The 23,429-nt window shown below is 42.9% G+C and overlaps 1 long non-coding RNA gene across 1 annotated transcript in view; it reads right to left on the reverse strand.

The window, feature by feature from the left end:
* The window catches only part of LOC110137061 (uncharacterized), a 58,764-nt gene that overhangs the window by 25,401 nt on the left and 9,934 nt on the right, over window positions 1-23,429 (reverse strand). Inside the window, exon 2 of the long non-coding RNA XR_011489251.1 lies at window positions 11,905-12,018. This is a non-coding gene — a long non-coding RNA (uncharacterized lncRNA). The remainder of the gene's footprint in view (window positions 1-11,904; window positions 12,019-23,429) is intronic.

Raw genomic sequence — 23,429 nt, forward strand, 5'->3', positions numbered from 1 at the left:
ACTAAAATCTTCCATATTCCTAAAATGAAAATTAAGTTGCATCTTTTCAAACCCATACCTCCCAACTCTTAGCCACTATAAAAATTCCAAGCAATTTCTATAGATTTTCCAAGGAAGACTAGACTCTAATTAACTACAGTTTTGTCCATATTTTGTTTTTCTCCTACATTGAAAGAATAGCAGGGGGTTAGCCCTGCAGAAAAGAAGATTATTAAAACTTTAATAACCTGAGCCTTTGAACCTTTCCAAATTCTTTACAATTTTCCCACATTTCCAGCCCAGATGTCTACGTAGAGTTATAGTGAGGCAACATGAGCTTCTTGTTTACAATTTCATTCACCTTATTTATCACCTCCTTAAAAAAAAAAAAGAAGAAGAAGAACACACAGTAATTTTACAGCTCTTCCAAGCAAAAGAATTTAGTTATTCTGAAAAACAAATTTGCAAGAATGATATTTTAAATCCATTTTTAAGTTAGATATTTCCAACAACACAACTATTTCTTCCCTGCTGCTAGAGGTAAATTGTTAGGCAGCCTAGCAACAGTGGCAGGCTGGATCACAACATTCTTTTCAATCAAGCTACAAAGCTTCTAGCTACTGAAAAGAGAGTTCAACTCTGAAACTTGAACTCTTGATATTGTTACAAAAGAAAGACTAAAAAGGAGGCATCCTTTAAGATAATTAATGGCTTGCTGTTTCACCAAAGATAGGGATATTTGCATACCACAAAAGCCCTCATAGAATTGCCTTTCATAGACTGCAATATGGCAGTTGTGTTATCCCTACTTAAGATACTTGTAGTCCCCAGTAGCCACTTATGACTTTTATTTTAATAAGAGAACCCAGATTATTCTAATGAACCCACTGCCACCTAACTAAATGATTGCATTTCACAAGCATCTTTCCTTTGTAATCAAATGCTAGCATGTGAAATGTGAAGTAGATGTGTTGAAGGGTACTTCCAAGAAGTTTCCTAAAAGGGAGCCATTGGACCATCTTCTTCCCTTCCTCTTTCTGCTGAATGGAATGTTAATGTGATGGCTGGAACTTGAGCAGCCACCTTGGACAATAAGTCCAAGGGGGAAAAAACTACAAAAGACAGAACACTGAGACAGCCAAAGCTCAGGTCCCTGGTAATCATAGAGCTACATTTCCAGCTATGCAAGACCTACTTCCAGAGCTATTTTATATATGAAAGAGAGAAAAACATCTTTATCATTTAAGCCACTGTTATTTGGGGATGTTGGTTTTGTTTCCTGTGACAAAACCTAGACCTAACTCACATATCACCTGATTGAAAGTTAAGCTCTACATGTAGCTGTAATACATTCTGCATGCTGAGAAAAGGAAAAGCAGGCCCTGATATTTAGGAGCTGGCCTGGCACTGTCAGCCAGGACTTGCTGTTGCTAGAAGATGCCCCAGGATTCACAATTAGGTCTATTTTTTAAATTACTTATTTATTCATTTTTCATTTATTTTTGGCTGTCCTTGGTCTTCACTGCTGCACACGGGCTTCATTGCTGTACATGGGCTTTCTCTAGTTGTGGCAAGCAAAGGCTGCTCGTCATTGCAGTGCATAGGGCTGCTCATTGCAGTGGCTTCTCTCGCAGAACATGAGCTCTATGCCCTTGAGCATCAGTAGTTGTGGTGCATGGGCTTAGCTGCCCTGCAGCATGTGAGATCTTCCCAGACCAGAGATTGAACCTGTGTCCCCAAAGCTGGCAGATGGATTCTTAACCTCTGGACCACTAGGGAAGCCCCACAGTTTGGTCTTGGTGCTGAAATTAACATAAGCAATTTCACAAAAGTTCAACCTCAGCCTAGGCCATCTGTGACCATGAAGTAAGACGAGTAAGACCACTCTACTTAATGTCAGAGTACAGACCTTAGGTGTCATATCTAAGAATCCATTACCAGATTAAAGTCAGAAAGACTTACCTCTATATTTTCTTCTGACAGTTATAGTTTTGACTCATATTTAGGCCCTGAACCCATTTTGAGTTAATTTTTATATATGATGTGAGCTAGGGCTCCAGATGACGGCTCAGATGGTAAAGAGCCTGCCTGCAATGAAGGAGATCGGGATTCAATCCTCAGGTCAGGAAGACCCCCTGAAGAAAGGAATGGCAACCCACTTCAGTATTATTGCCTGGAGAATTCCATGGACGGAGGAGCCTGGTGGGCTACAGTCCATAAGGCCACAGAGAGTGGGACATGACTGAACAAATAACACTATAACTTTTTCACGAGCACTACTTATAGGAGATTAATCTTTCTCCCTCGAATGCTCTTGGCACACTTGTTGGAAATCAATAAGCCATACACTTTAGGGTTTATGTCTAGACTCTTCAGTTCTATTCCATTGGTCTCAATGTCTATCTTTATGCCAGAACTACACTATTTTGATTACAGTAGTCCCTCCCTCTCTTGGACTTCCCAGGTGGCACTAGTGGTCAGAAACCCACCTGCCAATGCAGGTAGACATAAGAGATTCAGGTTCAATCCCTGGGTTGGGAAGATCCCCTGGAGATGGGAATCACAACCCTCTCCAGTATTCTTGCCTGGAGAATCCCATGAAGAGAGGAGCCTGGTGGGCTACAGCATGGGATGGCAAAGAGTTGGACATGACTGAGTGACTAACATTACATTACTATTACTAAGAAATTAAAAAAAATAACTAATAATAAAATAGAACAATTAAATAATATACTATAATAAAAATTATGTGAATGTGTTCTCTCTCAGTATCTTATTGTACACATTTAATGTTTTTTCCATCTTAACTAAACATCACACATTAAACATTAATTAAACATCACACACAGTGTAAACATTATACTTCTGCAACTTGAGATGTGATAGCAAAACTAGCCCAAATTTCTTTGTCCTTCTTCACTATTTCACAGATAGAAGATTTGCTCTTACTGTAGATCTTAGCAACCTTAGCAGACTATTTTTTCTCCTTCTCTTACTGTATCAAGAACTTTCGCCTTTTCACCAAAAAGAAGCGTTTTACGGCTTCCCTTTGGCACATCCAAATTGCGGCATCATTGCTCTTGCACTATGGGTCATTATTAAGTAAAACTAGGATTACTTGACGGAGAAGGCAATGGCAACCCACTCCAGTACTTTTGCCTGGAAAATCCCGTGGACGGAGGAGCCTTGTAGACTGCCGTCTATGGGGTCGCACAGAGTTGGACACGACTGCCGCGACTTAGCAGCAGCAGGATTACTTAAACACAAGCTCTATGGCTGGGACAGTTGATTGATAACCAAGAAGATTACTAATGGGATGATGAGCTGGACAAAGGAATGATTTGTGTCCTGGACAGGATGGAGCTGGACTTTACAAGATTTCATCACGCTACGCAGAACAACGTGCAATTTAAAACTTATGAATTGCTTATTTCTGGAATTTTCCATTTAATGTTTTCAGACCTCAGTTGGCCATGGGTAACTGAAACCATGGAAGGCAAAACTGTGGATAAGGGGGGCTACTATACTATAACTTTGCAGCAAGATTTGAAATAGGCAAGTGTGAGTCTTCAAATCTGTTCTTCTGTTTCAAGACTCTTTGGGCTATTCAAGGTCTCTCACAATTCCATATGAATTTAAGAATTGGCTTTTCTATTTCTGGGGGAAAAAAACCATTAGAATTTTTGTACGTATTACATTGGATATCCAGATTGCTTTGAATGGTATTGCCCTCTTAAAATATTAAGTCTTCCAACCCATGAATCTAGGGTGACTTTCCATTTATTTAGGTCTTCTTAAAATTTTGAGGAACATGTTATACTTTTCCAGTGTACAAGCCACTCTCTTCCTTAGATTATTAAGCATTTCTTTACCACTAGGCCACCTGGAAAACCCTTATTCATTTGTACAGTATTGTAATGAAATTTTTTTTTTTACTTCCCTTTTTGGATTGTTCATTGCTGAATTTAGAAACAACTCATTTTTGTGTATAAATCTTGGACTATGTGACTTTGTTGAACTTATTTATAAGCCCTAGTAGGTTTTTGTTGTTGCATCTTTGGGATTTTCTGTACTTAAATTTTTTTACATTTGTCATTGGCAAATAAAGATAATTTTACTTCCTTTCTGATTTGGATGTCTCCCTTTTTCTTGCCAAACTTCTCTGGCTAGAACTTCAAGTGCAATGTTGAATTACAAAGATGAAAGCAGGCAACCTTCTCTTGTTTCTGATTTTAGAGGTAAAACTTTCAGTCTTTTACCATGAGTATGATGTTAACTGCTGGTTTTTTATTAACACTCTTTATCAAGTTGAGGAAGTTCCCTTCTATAGGAAGTTCCCTTTTGACTGTTTTTTATCATGCAAATGTGTTGTATTTTGACAAATGCTTTTTGCATTGATTGGAATGATCATGTGAGGTCTTCCTTCAATCTATTTATGTGGTGTATTACATAGATTGATTTTTCTGTGTTGAATGGGACTTGAATTCCTAGGATAAATTCCATCTGGTCATGGTAAATAATTTTTTTTAATATGCTACTGAATTTGGTTTGCTAGTATTTTCTTGAGTGTTTTTTAATCTATATTCATAGAGGATGTTGGTCTATAGTTTTCTTGTGATGTCTTTGCTTGGATTTTATATCAGTTGGCTATAGAATGAGCTAGGAAGTAGTTCCTCTTCTTCAATCATTTTTTTGGAAAGAGCATAAAAAAGATTGCTAATAATTCTTCAAATGTTTCATATAATTCATCGTGAAGGACTTTTTTTGTCGACAAGTTTATGGTTACTAATTCAATCTCTGCTTGTTACTGCTCAGTTCAGATTTTCTCTTTCCTCTTGAGTTTTGATATTTTTTATGTTTCTAGAAATTTGTCTATTTCATCTAGGTTATTTCACTTTTTGGCAAACAATTATTCATAGTATTCTCTCTTCTTTTTTTTAAATTTATATAAGGTAAATTATATGCTCCTCTTTTGCTTCTGATTTCAGTTATTTGCATCTTCTCTCTTTTACTTTAGACTAGCTAAAGCCTTGCCAATTTCACTGATCTTTTCAAAGAATCAACTTTTAGATCCATTGATTCTATCATTTTTCTGTTCTCTGTTTTGTTTATCTCTAATCTTTATTATTGTCACCCTGCTTATTTAACTTATATGCAGAGTACATCATGAGAAACACTGGGCTGGAAGAAGCACAAGCTGGAATCAAGATTGCCGGGAGAAATATCAATAACCTCAGATATGCGCACACCACCCTTATGGCAGAAAGTGAAGAGGAATTAAAGAGCCTCTTGATGAAAGTGAAAGAGAAGAGTGAAAAAGTTGGCTTAAAACTTAACATTCAGAAAACTAAGATCATGGCATCTGGTCCCATCACCTCATGGGAAATGGATGGGGAGACAGTGGAAACAGTGTCAGACTTTATTTTGGGGGGCTCCAAAATCACTGCAGATGGTGACTGCAGCCATGAAATTAGAAGACACTTACTCCTTGGAAGAAAAGTTATGACCAACCTAGATAGCATATTAAAAAGCAGAGACATTACTTTGCCAACAAAGGTCCGTCTGGTCAAGGCTATGGTTTTTCCAGTGGTCATGTATGGATGTGAGAGTTGGACTGTGAGGAAAGCTGAGCACCAAAACATTGATGCTTTTGAACTGTGGTGTTGGAGAAGACTCTTGAGAGTCCCTTGGACTGCAAGGAGATCCAACCAATCCATCCTAAAGGAGATCAGTCTTGGGTGTTCATTGGAAGGACTGATGCTGAAGCTGAAACTCCAGTACTTTGGCCACCTGATGTGAAGAGTTGACTCATTGGAAAAGACCCTGATGCTGGGAGGGATTGGGGGCAGGAGGAGAAGGATATGACAGAGTATGAGATGGCTGGATGGCATCACCGACTCGATGGACATGGGTTTGAGTAGACTCCGGGTGTTGGTGATGGACAGGGAGGCCTGGCATGCTGCAATTCATGGGGTGGCAAAGAGTCGGACACGACTGAGTGACTGAACTGAATTGAACTGAGTCTTTATTATTTCATTCCTTTTGGCAGCTTTGGGTTAGTTTGTTTCTTTTCTAGTTTTGAGAACTATGGCAAGAAAATACTGTCCTTTTATTTACCTATACATTTACTTACCAGAGAACTTATTTATCTACATGGGTTCAAGTCAGTGTTCAGCATCCTCTTATTTCAACCTGAAGGAGTCCCTAAAGCATTTCTTGTAAGACAGGGCTGGTAGCAGTAAAATCCCTCAGCTTTAATCTGGGAATATATTAATTCCCCTTTCATTCTTTAAGTTCAATGGTATAAAATTCTTCTTAAAAAAATATTTACTTTTTATTTTTATTTTTGGTTGAGCCAGTTTATGTTGCTATATGGGGGTGCTTTTTCTAGTTGCAGAGAACAGGAGCTGCTCTCTAATTGTGGTGTGCAGGCTTCTCATTGCACTGGCCCATGTGGAACATGGGCTCTGTGGTGCTTGGGTTTCAGTAGTTGCAGCTTGAGGGTTCCAGAGCACAGGCTCAGTACTTGTGGCACTCAGGCTTAGTTGCCTCGCAATATGTGTGATCTTTTCAGACCAGGGATCAAGTCTGTGTCCCTTGCGTTGTAAAGCAGATTGTTAACTACTAGACCACCAGGAAAGGCCTGGTATAAAATTCTTGACTGACGTTCTTTTTCTCTGAATATTTTCACTGTGTCATCTCACTATCTTCTGGTCTTATGGGCTCTGATGAGAAATTGGGTGTTAATCTTATAGAGAACCCCCTGCATGTTATGAGTTGCTTCTCTCTTATTGCTTGTAAGAGTCTCTCTTTACTTGGAATTGACAGTTTGATTACAACAATCTTGCTGTGGATCTCTTTCAGTTTATTCTATCTGGAGTTCACTAATCTTGGATGTGTAGGGTCATTTCTTTCTCCAAACTTGTGAAGTTTTTGGCCATTATGACTTCATATGTTCATCTTGCCCCTTTTTTTTCTCCTTCTGGGAATACCATAATGTGCATGATGGTGTCCCAGAGGCTGTTGATCATTTTTCTTCATTCTTTTCCCTTCTCTTCTGACAGTATAATTCTGATTGTCTTATCTTCAGGTTTTCTAATTATTTATTCTGGCAATTAAATCTCCTGTTAAACTCTTCTAGTGAATTTTCATTCCAGCTATTGTATTTTTCAGCTTCAGAATCTCTACTTAGTTCTGTTTTATAATTTTCATCTCTTTATTGATATTCTCTATTTGTTCATATATTCTCCTGTTTTCTTCAGATTTTTGGTCCTATTTAAGAGAGTTTAGTTAGAATTGTCTAGTAAGTCCACTATTTGGGCTTTCTCAATGAAGGCATCTGTCAATTTTTTTTTCCTGTGAACGGGCCATACTTTCTTGTTTCTTTGTATAATTTGTAACTTTTTTTTGAAAACTGGACATTTTTAATAATATAATGTGATAACTCTGGAAATCTGATTCTCTCTCTCCCTGAGATTTGCTGTTATTAATTGCTGATACCTGCAATTATCCATTTGTTTGGTGACTTTTCCAAACTAGTATTAAAAAGATTGTATTCCTTGTCATATGATGTCACTGAAGTCTCTGTTTCATTATCTCAAAGATCAGTCAGTAACATGACAGAGATTTTCTTAAATACTTGGAGCCAAAAAGAAAAAGTATACTTCTCTAATCTTTGCAGTGTGGCTCTGGGGCATTCCTTCAACACTAAGTCAGGCCGTCTATACTTCTTCCTTAACCTTCACCTCTTCATTGCTTATACCCCACAGATCCACCACAGGTGCAAGAATAGGGTCCTCTCAGATCTTTTCTAAGCACTATCCATTCCTACGCATATACATTTCACCCCAGCTTCCCCAGTTGTATATGAGACTCTTTCCAAGACCTTACTCTCCCAAGAAATTTCCTTCCCAGTCTCCTCTTTTCTAGGCTTTTGTGTCTATCTGGTGCTTGCTCCATCCACCATCCCTTAATTCAGGTGACCATAGGTAGCATATGTCATTTAAACTTTTTTTTAACGAAACACTGCAAAATTCACTCATGCTGCTGCATGTAGCCAGAGTTGAATTTTTCAATAAATTCTGCTGCTGTCCAGAAAACCACTCCAGCCCAAGTTGGACAAAACAAAGGCCAGCCTCTGTGCCAGTCCATCAGAGAACTACCAGACAGGTCTTTCACACAACCATATTATTGTAAGAACAAAATCTGCGTTAGGTCCCTGGCACCAGCAAGTCACACCAAGAACAATAGACACTGCCCACGTGGCTGCCACCATGCTGGGAAATGGAGGATGTTAGGCAGAGGAGCAAAAACAGGACAGTGCTTTCTTACCAAAATCCAGCTGCTTTGTTCTTCATTAAACACTCCCTTGGTTGCTATAAATCTCTATTAGATTCCTCAGCTCTGGAAAATGTTTTCATATGCATAAATATCATACTTTTCTTAAAATAATAGCTTGCTAAAGCAACAAACAAAACATTGACATCTCTCTTGGAGCCTCTTTATGCTAATACAGATCACTTGGCTTTCCTGAGCACATGTCTATAGAAATTTTTTAAGTGTAATTTCTTGAATCTCCACCACCCACATCATTCTATGCAATTATCTCAAACATATGACTTTCTTCTCCAGGCAAAATAAGGATCTTCCAAAGATATGGAGCATTCTGGACATTCCAGGCTTTCTAGTCATGGAAAAAATAAGATATTGTTATCAGACTTGGGGGTAAACAATCATAGTGAAAGATGACTCCTTAATTACTTTAGAGCACGTGAGTTGCTATAAACAAGTGGATTCACCTATATCTATGCACAAACATGGCTGATTTTGGAACTAAGTTGCAGGTTCTTATACTACAAAATTCCAATCAACAAGCTTAACCCAAATAAAGATGACAGTTCAGACAGTGGGGTTATATTTATCATTATAACTTCTAGCCAAGCATGCATCAACTGTGTATTCATTTGAACAAAAACCATATTGCACTTAGGAAGATGTCAGCCCTCTGGGTGTAGGCATCATAGCCTAAAAGTCATCACAGGAACGGCTCAGGACCTGTTCTGCTGTAAAGTGTGATGACAGAACCATTGCAGGGATACAGAAAGTTATTTAGGGATAAAGCATCTGCTTCTGCCCATTGTCTCCAGAATGCTGAGCTACAGGAGGACACGGAGGAGGAAGCAGCAGGACCAGATGGCTTTCAAAGATGAGCCACCAGGCACAAGCTCATCCTGCCCTTGTCTGACTCTCTTTATGCCTTCAGATGTTTTCTCTCACCCATCTGAACTATATGACTCAACTGGAAGTAGAGTGAGTGAAGAACATTGGGGAGGGTTTGTTTAACTCTTGCTTCTCGAGGTCTCAATTTCTAAAGTGATTCACCCAAGGGTTTTCTCACCTAGAGTCAGCTCTTCTCATGAGAATATAAAAGAGACATAGAGACATCTGCCAGTTCCAAATCAGGCCAATCCAAGCTTCACTTAGGCTTTTGTCACATTGTCATTCTCTGTCAAATTTCAAGGTGACTGAACACCTGCTTTTCCTTAGCTGAAGCCAGACCTCAGCCACACCCTGACTCTGATTATCCTGATTAAGGATAATCCAAGAAGACCCCCTTCCTGTTGGGCAAAGTCCACTGCAGTGAATGGCCCATGATAGACAAAAGCTGTCTATAGTAGACGATAGATATTACCAATAGAATTGCAAAGAACCCACAGACCAATTTCCATCAATAACACAGTAGTGTCTCCAAGAAACAAGGTTTCCTGAAGTCATTACTTGTATCAAGCCCCTTGCGATAGTCAAGGTGCCCCTGGGAACCACCCCACATTCTCTTAGCCTCACCTGTTTCTTTTGCAACCACTGCTACTGGGACCAGTTCTGTGTAGAATCTGATCAGCAGGTGCAATCAGCCACAACCCAGGCTAAGGACCCCACTGCCAGCCCCAGCATGGTGGGTGTCATGTGAGAACCAGCTTGGCATTTGTACATGTACAAATGGGAGTGGGGAGACTATGATTAATGCCCTATGGGGCAAACCTTTGACCATGGAGGGGACAGAACTGATGGATGAATGTGTCCCCTCCTTTCTTCCTTTAGGCTGATGATCCTAAGAGACACATCCCAGGCAGCCTGGTCACAGGGGCTGTGCCCAGGTCAACAGCATGCCTTTGTAACTGACTCTCCTCCTTTGCATCACATCCCTAACCTTCACTTCTGTTCCTGGATCACACTCCCCCAGCAAAGCATGTGCCCCTGAGCCTTGACTATGCTGTCATATCTGCTTTTTTGGAAAACCCGTGCTAAGACTCTAATCTATTAGCCATCTCCTTGTATCACTGCCTGAATTTTCATTTTGTCACATTCTGGAAGAGAGAGACCTCATCAAAGGTTCTATGTTCTCAAGATCCTGAAAAATAGCAACCCTCATCTTTTGGATAGAAAGAAAGAAGGTAGAATGCAAAGGAATAAGTGAGTGAGAGGGGGAAGAGAAGGTAAAAGAAAAGAGAGAAAGAGGGGCCGGGAGATGGGAGGAGAAGGCTGAAGGAGGGAGGGAGGGAAGAAGAAGGAAGGCAGAGGAAGTAAGGACAGGAGACTCTAGATCTCTCCTTTTTTCTCTGGAGACAGCAGCCTGGCTCCCCTGATGGGCAGGCTGCTTCTTTAGGCACGTCCTGCCCAGGCAGTGTAGTTTTACCTCATCTACATCTTTATACAGAGTGTTGGGCTCTGTTTTATCCTGTAAATTCACTTTCTCCCTTTTAGGACCTTGCAGGGTGCATGACACCCTCAAGTTCTTGCCAATAACAAGAATAGCCATGCACATTTAATAAATTCTGGCTTATTGCTAACGAGACACTAAGCAAATGCCACGTTGATTTCTCAATCTTTGCATATTTTAAATGATGGAAACAGAAACTCGACTAATTTTCTCAAATACCAATGTCATCACGTCATTTGCCTGCACAGCAGCGTGCACCTCCCCCACCATCATTTCAAATCCTAAGACTCTCCTTCTCTAAATTCATTAGCCTCTGAGATTCCCCTGGTGTTACACTCAGGGCTTCCCATTTCTCTTCTTTCCTGTCTTTATCCAACTCTGCCCCTCCCCTGGATCCAAGCTACCTGGTCATCACAGCACAAATAATGGCGCCAATTCTGACCTCAGATCTTCCTTCACTCACTGCACCTACAGTGGAGCCATCTGATCAGCCCTTACTCCACCTCCTGTCAACAACTACACACGAACCTCATTACAGAGAAAGGAAGAAACTACCTAACTCTTATTTCACTCTATTACTGAACAATTATAAAAAGAAAAGGGATATCCTTTGGGACTTCGAATTTTTCGTGTAATACATACTTGGAATGTTATTTACCATCGTGGTAGACTACATGCATAATCATTTGTATGGGATAGTCTGATACTTTGCAACTCCATGGACTGTAGCCTGCCAGGCTCCTCTGTCCATGGGATTCTCCAGGCAAGAATACTGGACTGGGTTGCCATTCCCCTCTCCAGGAGATCCTCCTGACCCTGGGATTGAACCCAGGTCTCTTGCATTGCAGGCAGATTCTTTAAAGAATGCAATGCAAGAGACCTGGGTTCAATCTGTGGGTCGGAAGGATCCCCTGGAGAAAGCAAAGGCTACCCACTCCAGTAATTCTGGCCTGGAGAACTCCATGGACTGTATAGTCCATGGGGTTGCAAAGAGTCAGACACGACTGAGTGACTTTCACTTCACTTCACTTCTTTACCATCTAAGCCACCAGAGAATTCAACAATTGGGAAGGCTGTTTTTGTTTTCTGTGTATCTCGTATCCCTATGCACAATCTAAATGAACTTTCTTTTTCCTGCTTTTATGCACCCACATTCTCAGTTCATCCCCCAACACCTAGATCACACACCACACCAAGTAAATGCTCACCCAGTATGTCAAAATGTGCATACAAGGGGTCCATTCACATCCCAGATCAGAGAGGCTCAACTCTGGTCCCTCTTCCAACCATTTCTCTAGGATTTAGCATTCATCTTGTGTCACCTGTGGAGACAAATACTTGGTATTAGGAAGAAGCTACACCTCTGACTTTTAAAGCAGAGAAAACTGTAAACTTTAAAAAAAAAAAGCACAATGTGAGAGTTGCAAGTTAAGCTTTATTTGGGGCAAAACGAGGACTGCAGCCTGGGAGACAGCATTTCAGACAGCTCTGAGAAATTGCTCCAAAGAGGTGGTGGGGAAGGACAGTATCTATGTGATTTTGGTGAAGGGGGTGTACATGCAATCAAGCACATAGTTTTTTGCTAAAGGTTTCTGCTGGTCAAAAGGAGCAGTTTTCACCATAAAGGATTTTACTGCTTTTCTAGATAGGAGGAGATACAAGAATTGGGCTTATAACATTGCCTCCTGAAAATAAACTATCTGAAGACCTGTCCTGTCAGTGTTCTTCATACCTTTCCCCCAGCACAGAGTGCCTCAGTTCTGCTCTCCACTCTAAACTCCTTTCAGCAGGTGTTGAAGGTCAGTAGTTGCAGCAGCACATGATTTAATCCTTGTAGAAGTAGATGCCTCCCTGGTGGTTCATATGGTAAAGAATCCACCTGCAATGCAGGAGACCTGGGTTCAATCCCTGGGTTGGGAAGATCTCCTGGAGAAGGGAAAGGCTACCTGTTCCAATATTCTTGCCTGAAGAATTCCATGGACAGAAGAGCCAGGCGGGCTAGGGTCCATGGGGTCTCAAAGAGTCAGACATGACTGAGCGACTAAGCACAGAGGTAGATGGCAAGTGCCAATTTGTAGCTGACAAAATGTTTTCTAGATACAAATGTATGCTTGTATGTACACATGGATGCATCTGTGTATGTATCTTTCCCCCACTTTGCTGAGGGTAAGGCTAGTGCTTAGGGATTAAGTCCCCACTGAAGCCATTGAACTTTAACTGGGAATTTCATAAAACCACCTAATCGATGTCATCACATCCATCTCATTCCACTCATCTGCTTCCTGCTAGGTGGAAGTTGCCTGCTTTCCTCCAATTGCTCAAACCCAAACCTGGAGTCAATGCAGGAGACATGGGTTCAATCCCTGGGTTAGGAAGATCCCCTGGAGAAGAGCTAGACAACACACTCCAGTATTTTTGCCTGGGAAATCCCATGGACAGAGGAACCTGGTGGGCCTCTCTGTGGTCCATGGGGCTGCAAAGAGTCAGACATGACAGCGACTAAACAACAAAAACCTGAAGTTACCCTCAGCTCTTCTTTCTTTCACACGGTGTTCCTTCAGCAAATCCTGTTAGCTCCACCTTCCAACCATGACACATCTCGCCACCCTGGTCCACATCACCGTTGTCATTCCCCTGAACTCTAATTTGAAAGTGAAAGTCATTGAGTCATATCCGACTCTTTGCGACCCCATGGACTATACAGTCCATGGGATTCTCCAGGCCAGAATACTGGAGTGGGTAGCCTTCCCCTAATCCAGAGGATCTTCCCAACATAAGGATCAAACCCAGGTCTCCTGCACTGCAGGTGGAGTCTTTTTTTTTTTTTAATTGGAGGCTAATTACTTTACAATATTGTAGTGGTTTTTACCATACATTGACATGAATCAGCCATGGGTGCACATGTGTCCTCATCCTGAACCCCCCTCCCACCTAGCTCCTCATCCCATCCCTCAGGGTCATCCCAGTGCACCAGCCCTGAGCACCCTGTCTCATGCATCGAACCTGGACTGGCGATCTATTTCACATGTGATAATGTACATGTTTCAATGCTATTCTCTCAAATCATCCCACCCTTGCCTTCTCCCACAGAGTCCAAAATTCTCTTCTTTATATCTGTGTTTCTTTTGCTGTCTAGTATATAGGGTCATCATTACCATCTTTCTAAATTCCATATATATGTGTTAGTATACTGTATTGGTCTCTATCTTTCTGGCTTACTTCACTCTGTATAATAGGCTCCAATTTCATCCACATCATTAGAACTGATTCAAATGCATTCTTTTTAATAGCTGAGCAATATTCCATTGTGTATATGTACCCCAGGTTTCTTATCCATTCATCTGCCAATGGACATCTAGGTTGCTTCTGTGTCCTGGCTATTGTAAACAGTGCTGCAATGAACATTGGGGTACATGTGTCTCTTTCAATTCTGGTTTCCTCAGGATGTATGCCCAGAAGTGGGATTGTTGGGTCATATGGCAGTTCTATTTCCAGTTTTTTAAGGAATCTCCACACTGTTCTCCATAGTGGCTGTACCAGTTTGCATTCCCACCAACAGGGTAAGAGTGTTCCCTTCTCTCCGCAGTCTCTCCAGCATTTATTGTTTGTAGACTTTTTGATAACAGCCATTCTGACTGGCATGAGATGGTACGTCACTGTGGTTTTGATTTGCATTTCTCTGATAATGAGTGATGTTGAGCATCTTTTCATGTGTTTGTTAGCCATCTGTATGTCTTCTTTGGAGAAATGTCTGTTTAGTTCTTTGGCCTATTTTTTGATTGGGTCATTTATTTTTCTGGAATTGAGCTGCAGGAGCTGCTTGTATATTTTTGAGATTAATTCTTTGTTGGTTGTTTCATTTGCTATTATTTTCTCCCATTCTGAAGGCTGTCTTTTCACCTTGCTTATAGTTTCCTTCATTGTGCAAAAGCTTTTAAGTTTAATTAGATCCCATTTGTTTATTTTTGCTTTTATTTCCATTATTCTAGGAGGTGGGTCATAGAGGATCCTGCTGTGATTTATGTCAGAGAGGGTTTTGCCTATGTTTTCCTCTAGGAGTTTTATAGTTTTTGGTATTACATTTAGATCTTTAATCCATTTTGAGTTTATTTTTGTGTGTGGTGTTAGAAAGTGTTCTAGTTTCATTCTTTTACAGGTGGTTGACCAGTTTTCCCAGCACCACTTGTTAAAGAGATTGTCTTTTCTCCATTGTATATTCTTGCCTCCTTTGTCAAAGATAAGGTGCCCATGGGTGTGTGGATTTATCTCTAGGCTTTCTATTTCATTCCATTGATCTATATTTCTGTCTCTGTGCCAGTATCATACTGTCTTGATGACTGTAGCTTTGTAGTATAGTCTGAAGTCAGGCAGGTTGATTCCCCCAGTTCCATTCTTTCTCAAGATTGCTTTGGCTATTTGAGGTTTTTTGTATTTCCATACAAATTGTGAAATTATTTGTTCTTATCCTCTGAAAAATACCATTGGTAGCTTGATAGGGATTGCACTGAATCTATAGATTGCTTTGGGTTGTATACTCATTTTCACTATATTGATTCTTCTGATCCGTGAACATGGTATATTTTTTCATCTATTTGTGTCCTCTTTGATTTCTTTCATCAGTTTTTTATAGTTTTCTATATATAGGTCTTTTGTTTCTTTTGATAGATTTATTCCTAAGTATTTTATTATTTTCATTGCAATGGTGAATGGAGTTGTTTCCTTAATTTCTCTTTCTGTTTTCTCATTGCTAGTGTATAGGAATGCAAGGGATTTCTGTGTGTTAGTTTTACATCCTGCAGGCAGATTCCTTACCAACTGAGCTATCAGGGAAGTCCTAACTCTATTTTAACAGCCTGCAAACATTCTCATCACTTGTACCCTCCCTCCCCCTTAGCCTATCCTCCACAGAGCAGCCTGTATTGTAGTCTCATTAAAACATAGTTCAGATCATGTCACTCCTCTGCTCAAAAGCCTTCCACGGACCCCAGTTCACATGGAACAAAAGCCAAAATCCACAAAAATCAACCTAGGTCTGTCCAGTCATAGGGGCACACTCTAGACCACCCTCAGGTTGGGTGATTTGTTAGAAGGACTCATGGAACCCACTGACAGCTGTTATGTTCACCTTTACAATTTATGACAGCGATTTTATCAGCTTCAAAACAGATTAAATCAGCCAAGAGAAGAGGGGAATGGAGAGAGGTGAAGACAATTAAACGCACAAAGCTGCCAGTCATCCCTCCCAGTGGAGTTGTGGACATTGTGACCTCACAGATCGAGTACTGTCACCCAGGGAAGCTCACTCAAAGCTTAGGGTCCTGAGTTGTTATTGGCGCTCAACCACATAGACATGATTGACTGTCCACAAGGCTGGGTTTAGTCACCACCCCCTCAGGAAATGAAGCTGCCATCCTAAGTTACATTATTGGACCATTGGTGTGACCAAGACCAAGGTCTGAAAACACATTCAACCTAGATCATCAGCTCCCAGGATTCAACGGCAAAGCCAGACCCCTCTTTGGGTAAGGTTAATACAGCGTCTTTGATGTCAGGCTCTCTTCAGCCACAAAGACCTTCCCTGCCACTGATCTCCCCTTCCTCCTGTGTCTCCAGCCACATATGGTGAATATCGAGCAGGCTCGGGGCTGTTCACCTGCTGTTGCCTCTGCTACTCTCACTATTTGAACTGCTCTCGGGTTTGTTCTCTCCATCCTTCAGGTCTTCACTCAGAATGTCCCGCTACTAGTCAGCCCCTCCCCCATCTTATTTAAGGAGCAGCCCCACCCATCCTCTGTGCACACCACCCTCCCCAGCCACCTCCAACATCACTTTCTCCAGCACCACATTTAGGGCCAACAGAGGATGAGATGGTTGGATGGCATCACCGACTCAATGGACATGAGTTTGTGCAAGCTCAAGCAGACAGTGAAGGACAGGAAAGCCTGGAGTGCTGTAGTCCATTGGGTCACAAGGAGTCGGACACAACTGAGACTGAACAATACTGTTGGAGAAGTGTTTGCTACTGTCTCACCCTGTAGACTCCACATTCCTTGCTGACCAGGATCATCACCGCTTGTCACATGCACCACTGTGACAGTATCTAGACTGGAGCCTGGTATGGAGCAGGTGCTCAGTTCAGTGACTGAATGATTCTATACAGCCCCGAAGCCCAAATGCAGAACCAGCCAGCCACATGGGGTAAGGAATGACCTCCAAGAGTGGATGTTGCCTCTTTCAGACTTTAATCAGATATAATCTTTAAAAAATTTATTTATTTTTAACTGACAGATAATTGCTTTACAATATTATGATGATTTCTGCCATCACATCATCAACATGAATCATCCATAGGTACACATGTCCCCTCCCTCTTGAACCTCCCTCCTACCTCCTACCCCATCCCATCTCACTTTTCGAAGTGGTTAAGAAAGAACTACTGTCAAAACCTGATTTTACACTGAACTTACCTTCTGTCACAGAGTCTGCCCACTCTCGGAGTCTGGGAGTCTCTGGTTTATTTTATTTCATTCTTTTTTGTTTTTCCTCTTTCATTTACCTGCTGGTGATTTTCCAGGGAATTATCAATGACGCCAGCATTTGACAGATGGGAGAGTTGGGTGGGATGATCCATCAGGTCCTGGCCAGCTCTTATAGTCCAGGCTCAGGTTCATGACCTATTCCTCTTGTACCTTTCCTTCCGGCCACGGTTGTTCTGTGGTCTTCCCTCCCTTCCTATCCTGGAAGCCAAGGTCCCCAGTGACACAGTGGCCCTGTCTAAGAGGCGGGAGGAGGGGAGCCGTGTCTAACCTTAGCATCAAGTGTCAGCTTTCCCTTCCTGGGCCCAGGGCATCTCTGAGTTGGATGCACAGTTTGATAACTGTGGCCCCACGAGAAACTCACAAGGTCTCAGAGCTGTTCTACAAGGCCCCCCTGCCAGCTGCGTCTCCTCCACATACCCTGGTGCCACCTACCTGCTCCTACAGCGGCCCATCCACCTCCATCCTGACAAGAAATCACCCCCCTCCACGTCCCCTAAATCATCTATCAGAGCAGCTCATCTCAACCAGTAATCAGGCCACAAGGCATGAATCAAACACACCCACACACACACACAGTGCCCAGAGGTTTCTGCTTGTTAGGAGCCCAGAGGAATTGTCAGGAACTCAGTGATTTTCCACTCACACTGCACATCAGAGTCACTGGGGCAGGTTTTCTAAAACGCTGATGCCTATGCCTGTCTCAGACCACAGACTCACAGTTCAGGGACAGGAGGGATGTGGTGGGGCAGCGGGGGTACCCAGGGTGGTCAGGGTTCCTGGGGAGCCAGTGTGCAGCCAGCAAGGATCCCCCTGACTACATTGACCACAGGCTCTCAGGAGTTTCCTGCGGACATGACCTCAACCCACCAAGTCATGACCCCGGAGTGAACCCTTCACCCATCAAATGGGCTCAACTCTGCATCATGGCAGCTCTGCTAGTGGACCAAGGAGTGATTTGGAGGGAAAGGGGCTCCTTTCAGACAGTGGCCATGACTCAAGGCCAGGAGACTGCTTGCTGCTCTGTTCATTTCCTGGCCCCTCAGAAACCCCCCCAGCTGCCACCACACCCTGCCTCACCCAGAAGAATGTGAGCCCACAATGTTGGCTGTCAAACAATCTGGAAAACCATCTCCCAGCAGTGACACCAGGGAACAGTGGTGTGTCTGCCTAGACATCGGCAGCATCTTCTCGGGTGCACCAGGAGGTGCTGTCAGCTGGGCAGGCCCATGTCCAGCCAGGCTGCCATAGGACATTGAAAATTAAAGTCAGAATGACTCTCAGAACTGGTACAGACTGGTAATTTGGGGTCGAAGCCCCCAAATTAACAAAGAGCCCAATAGCAGGAAGGGAGACCATGTTTTGTAGCCAAATAGCTTTGGGTCCATCCATTAGGACTTGTAGAGTTCTCTGCAGCCTGGGTCTAACTCCTGGGGTCTTTCGATGGGCCCCGGGGCTGAGTATGCAAGAGAGAGGAGCAGAGAGCAGAAAGACAGCCCAAGACTGACTCTCTCTTTTCCATTAGACCAGTCCTATTTTGTGTAATAGATGCTGACTGTCAAGTGGATCTGTTGAACCGTCAGGCACAGACTTAATCTCCAGCCCCCACATCTGCCATCTACCTGCATCTGTGCTCATCCTCACATTCCATTGACTAATCCCACTTGACATCTGCGTGGCGTTTGGCAGCAGTGACTGTTTGCTTCTTGGAACTTGCTCCCCTCTTGGTTTCTATGAGGGGTACTCTTCCCTGATTCTCCCCTGAGCTCTCTGGCGGCTCAGACTCAGTCCTCTGCCTCCCCTTGCCATGCTGACACTCTTCATATTCTGTCTTGAGCCCTTTTCTACTCACACCACGAAAGCCTTCACCTACAGCCATGGCTTCACACAGCATCTCTGCTGATAAGTCTCTCCTGCCTCCCTGAGCACCAGAACAGGGTGCCCTCCCTCCGCCCCCCGAAGACAACATGCCGCCAAATTGAATACACCTCTTCCTGGGTCTTCAAGCTTAGCCAAGAGCTCTCCCTCTGTCCTGTCACCTAGGGCTCCCCTATCATCTATTTAGGACCAACACATCATCAGGGACCTGGCCTTGCCTCTTTTAGCCTCTTAGTGTCTTTCAGGTTCATCCATCCTTGACACCTGCACTGCAGCTCCCTGACTGCCAGCCTCATCGCCTGTCTCTGGACTCTTACAATTGTCTTCAGACAAGGTCTATCTCCTCTAGACTCAGCATCTACCACCTTTTCCACTGTTATCAAAGCAGTAATTCTAAGGAGCAAGCTCCATGTGCCCTTCCTCACCTTGCTTGGAAGCTCTGCACCAGGAAATAAAGCTTGGGTCTGTCATAATGTCATAAATCTTGTTGAAGGTGAGCAGGAGGGGGAGTGGTGGATCAGTCCGGGTTCAACCAAGAACATGGAAACTATTCTAGACATTTCAAACTGAGGGTTTAATACAGAGAAGTGCTTACACAACTGTTGGAGAGTCTGGGGACCCAGAAGACAGTGAGGCAAGCAAGGGGTTGGTGAGAAGGAGGTGATGTGATGAGAGCCCAGAATCTGGGGCCACCTGGCAGAAGGGACATTCACAGGTGAGAGCCTGGAAGAGATGATCCCTGCTGGAGGTGCCATCTGGAGTAGAGGAAGAACAGAAAATATCCTGGTTTTTTTCAGCTCCTTCCTTCCAAACCCATGCCAGTGCCTCCTATTGGCCACACCAGCCGGATGTCACCTAAGGAAACCTGGAAAATGCAGCTCCCTGTGATACAGAGCACAGTAATGGGAGAGTAGAAAATAGATGTGACTCTTTTTTTTAATAATTTTATTTATTCATTCTTGGCTGTGTTTGTCTTCACTGTTGTGTGGTCTTTTCTCGAGTTGTGACGAGCAGGGGCTACTCTCTACTTGCTGTGTGCAGGCTTCTTACTGCGATGGATTCTCTTGTTGCAGAGCACGAGCTCTAGGGCGTGCAGGCTTCAGCAGTGGCGGCTCCCAGGCTCTGGAGCACAGGCTCAGTAGCTGTGGTGCACGGGCTTAGTTCCTCCACAGAATGTGGAATCTTCCCGGACCAGGGATCAAACCCATATCTCCTGCATTGGCAGAAGAATTTACCACTGAGCTACCAGGGAAAACCTGGATGTGACTCTTTAAACAAGTAGATGACAAACATGGACATGTAGTGCATTTATACATCTGTAGGTTGTTTTTGTTTGGTTGGTTTTGGTTTTTTTGGGGAAAGAAAGCTCAATTCTAGGACTGATTCCACACAGGACCTTGGGGAACCTGCCTCTTCAGCAGCCATGGCTTGTACAAACATACCTTTCCGAAACCTCTTCAAACCAGTCAGCTCACATGTTTGTCCCTTACAATGCACCGGCTCACATCCTGGAGCCTCACATTCCGGCTTCTGCCTGGAATAACATGCTTGCTTTCTCCTCTTGGGGTTTCCCTGGTGGCTTGGATGGTAAAGAATCTGCCTGCAATGCAGGAGACCCAGGTTCGATCTCTGGGTCGGGAAGATCCCCTGGAGAAGGGTATGGCTACCCACTCCAGTATTCTTGCCTGGAGAATTCCATGGAGAGAGGAGGCTGGTGGGCTATAGCCCATGGTGTCGAAAAGAATCAGACACAGCTGAGCAACTAACGCTTTCACTTTCTCTCTTCTTACTTAAATCCAACACATCTTTGAAATCCAGGTTTGCTTCCTATCTCTTCTGCCAGCATTTCCGGACCACAACCATCAGGATAGGGTAGACACATACTATCAATTCTAGCTGAACATGATACGGCTGAAAAGTTGAAGGATACACAATTAAAGTAGATTAGAATCTACCTGCAGTAGCCTCCGAGGGACTTCCACTGTTTCCTCCCATGTGAAGAGACTTTCGTGTGATCTCTGGCCTCTCTCCACCTCTTACCCTCTCTGTCCAAGAGAAGGTGTAGTGACTTCTGAGAAGAACCGTGCTAGGTGTGCTTGGCTCAGCATCACCCTTTTCTCCCCCAGAAGTGACCTGGACTGCAGGTACCAGCAGCAACCTGCTCCTCCACACTCTCTCACCTGGTCCTTGCCCACACGACTGTCGGGTAAGAATGTGGAATTTGGGGGATTACTTTTCAGGTCCATTTACTTCTCTTGATGATCCACGGCTTCTAACTTAGCATTTAATATAGGTCTAGTGAGGCCCCATCTGCTACTCCAAGTGTCTCAGTGGTTTCAGGTTAGAGGCGTGCTTGAGCAGGTTAGAGGGGTGCTTTTTCTCAGTCCTCCCATGAAACACTTACCTATGACTTGATCACAGGCTCCTAGCCATAGATTCCTTGATACCCATGTTGTGTTTTTTAATAAAATAAATCTCAAATTCTGCCCTACTACTTTCTGGACTTGGGCTATGACCTGGCATTTTTCTGGTTTGAAATGTCAGCAAGGTAGACCTTTGTCTCTCCCTCTGCTCTGATTACTCTCTGCCAGAATTCAGGTCTTGCTACCTTTCTCTTTATGGGAGCAACCAACCCCACTGGGACAAGTCACATCCAGTCCGTGGTGATGTCTGGCTCTTCTAAGTCCTCGGTGAGGCATCACAGCGTGGTTGCTAAGAACATGGTCTCTGGAGCCAGACTGCCTGAATGGCTTCCCAACATAACAGCTGTCTAGCCCAGGGCAAGATACTGAAACTCCCTATATTATGACATTACATAATAATTATTCTTCATAAAGATGATGTGAATCACCAAGCAAAATCCAAAATCTGTTCAGCGTGCTTTGTTTAAGAAGGTAGAAAACACAATCTAGAGATATTTATATCTATAATGATTTTCAAATTGTTGGTGCTTAAATGGCTAAATTTTTACTATCTTCAAAAATAATTTATAAAGGATTCAACATTTCCTGGCACAATTACATAAATAAAGGGGAAAAACTGAAACTTTTGAACAGGTAACTTAGTATAGTGTAAGAGGTCTAGACTCAAAGGCAGATCTGAAATTGAATCCCGTCTCTGTGAAAAGTCAGGTAAGGTATTTTACCTTGCTGAGAATCTGAGTTTGTACATAAAATGGGGATAGAAATCAAGTGTTTAGTAGTTCAGTCCAATCTGACTCTTTGCAACCCCATGGACTGTAGCCCACCAGGCTCCTCTGTCCATGAGATTTCCCAGCAAGGATACTGGAATGGGCTGCCATTTCCTTCTCCAGAGAATTTTTCTCACCCAGAGATCAAACCAAAGTCTCCTGTATTGCAGGAGAATTTGTTACCACTGAGACATCTGGGAAGCCCTGAGGATAGAAATTACTACCTTGCAAAATTGTCTTGAAGCTTAAATGAAATAATGTAGGTGCAAGATGTATGGGCACTGCCTATGGGTGGGGGCAAGTGGGAGCCACACCCCCAATTCATTGGGACTTGGGCTGTTGACTGTCCCATAAGTGTTGGGTGGTGTCAGACAGAATTCTTCTGTCCATCTACCTATTTGCCCCATAGAAATAGGGAGACTCCTTGAAGGAAAATAGATCTCTTCCCTTTATACTTTGAAACCATTCAAATATGCCTGATGGCCTTGAAAGCACCAACCAACGCCTGATAACACAGAGTACAGGATAACAGTGTCTCCGAGGATGCTTCAGGAGGGTCAGAGGAAATGAATCACAAATGAGCCTCCGTCTCTTATCAACCCAGGCTGAGATTCACCCTGGGTTTGTGAGACTTCAGCACCATCCTGACCCAGCACCATGGTGACAGGCTGATGTCTAGACAAGAGGCCATGGAGTGAATCTAAAGACCTTTCATGAAGCCATCAGAAACCCACAGAGCACATGCAAAGCAGGGCTCAGAGGGAAACGTATAGCCTTAAATACAAGGGGGAAGAAATGATTAAAGCATCAAACTCAGGGGAAAGCAGACAAAAGGAATTAGTAAAGATAAAGTAAGAAATAAATTTAAAAGAAAAAAAATCATTGTACTGGTAAATACAAAAGGAGCTGGTCCTATGATCAGCTATGGAAAAAATTCCCTTTTTTCTATGCCTGTTGGGTATGAATGGATTGCATATTCAAAACTTAAATTATTATGATATCAAGAGAGATAGGTAGATAGATGACAGTGAGTGAAAGTTGCTCAGTCATATTTGACTTTTTGTGACCCCATGTACTATAGAGTTCATGGAATTCTCCAGACCAGAAGACTGGAGTGGGTAGCCGTTCC

The sequence above is a fragment of the Odocoileus virginianus genome, chromosome 9, assembly GCF_023699985.2.
Source record: "Odocoileus virginianus isolate 20LAN1187 ecotype Illinois chromosome 9, Ovbor_1.2, whole genome shotgun sequence".
NCBI classification, from domain to species: domain Eukaryota; kingdom Metazoa; phylum Chordata; class Mammalia; order Artiodactyla; family Cervidae; genus Odocoileus; species Odocoileus virginianus.